Raw genomic sequence first — 1,645 nt, forward strand, 5'->3', positions numbered from 1 at the left:
CTGGATGTCACTGGGAGCTGCATCTCCTCTCCCACCCCTGGCTGTCCCGTTCCAGTGCTGCCCCAAAGCCCTCACTTCCCTGGGAATATCCTTGCAGTCACCCCAAGAGAATCGCTCCGAGTCCCAGCCCTGCTGCTGTGGGCTCTGTCACCGTGGGGGATCCTGGCCCACACTGCCCTGGCTTATCCTGATTTTCCCAGTGTGCTGCTGATCCCATCCCTTCACAGGAGCAGGCCAAAGTCTGTGGGGCTTTTTTAACCCATTGGATCCCCCAAAGCCCTGGTGACGTCCTTGGAGGCTGCTTTGTTTCCCCTCTCCCATTTCCAAAGGCTGGTGGAGGTGGTGAGTGGGTGACACCTGGGGGACTCTGGCAGTGACGTGCCCGTGGCTGGTGGCTCCTGGCTGGACCCCATGACCTTCACACCATCAGTTTTTTGCTTTGAGGAGGTTGAAACAGAATTTTTTTGGATTTCATTGAGGGAGCTGCACGTGCTGCAGAGCGTTGGGGACCCCCCACTTGGGTGATCTGGAGCTGTGATCCCAGGCCAGGGACAGGCCAGGAGCCCTGTGGCCACAAAAAGATCTGCATTTCCTCCACAGCCCCATGGCTTTGGCCACAAACCTGTGACAACCTCCTTATTTTTAGTGTGAAGAGGGAAAAACCGCCGTGCCCATGGCCCCTCCTGTGTGTGGGACCTGTCCTGTTTTCTTCCCACCATCCGTCATCCTGGCAGCACAGCCCGGGGATTTCCAGGGATGGTGGGGGCTGAAAGGACAGTGCCACCACACAGATTTAATTAGAGGTGATGAGGGCATGCAAATGAGCAGGTTAAATCCTGCTCGGGGGTGGCCAAGCCCCTGAGAATCCTCAGAGGAGATTTGGAGGTGTTTCCCACGTTTCCCACGCTCCGGTGCCAGGGGAAGGCTGGATGTTGGGATAAGCATGGCCTGGGAGCCATGGCTGGGTGGGAGAGGGTGAGGAGGGAGGTCAGGGAGGTCACACCTCCACGGGTATTCCATGTTTCCTCTCCAGCATGGGGAATGGGTCTCTGATGTGCTGGGATCCAAGAGAGCCCAAGGAAAGCTGGAAATTGGCTTTTTCTCCTCCAATTTTGGCAACTGGGATGAATTCCCTTATGGAAGAGCTGGTTCTTTACCCCTCCATCCAGCTTTCCAGCCTTTCCCTCCTCCTCATTGCTTCCACATGCAGGGGTAAACCTAATCCAAAGGATTCCCGACGTGCTCCTCCAGAGCAGCACCTCTCAAGCCCTGGGATCTGAGCTTGGGATGTTCCTTCATCTCTAAATCCCCAAAAGTTTAGGGGTGAGCCCCAAATCCCCAATCCTGGGATCTGAGCTGCCCAGTGGGGTCTTGGAATGGCAGCAAAAGGTGCTCAGCAAAGCTCAGGAATGCCAGCTCTTCCCTGGAGGAAAACGAGGAGAGCTCCTTGGCTGGATGGAGCACCCGGAGCTGGTGACCCAAACCCATCGTCCCCATGGATGAACCCAGGGACACTGAGCTTGTGGCCATCCTGGGGAGCAGAATGGAATCAAGGGCGCCAGTGATAGTTTTTCCAGGGAAAACAAAACTTTTCCACAGCATTTTTCTGCCTCACTGTGTCAGGAACGATGACAGTGACGACGCA

Source organism: Parus major, chromosome 26 (genome assembly GCF_001522545.3).
Source record: "Parus major isolate Abel chromosome 26, Parus_major1.1, whole genome shotgun sequence".
NCBI lineage: Eukaryota > Metazoa > Chordata > Aves > Passeriformes > Paridae > Parus > Parus major.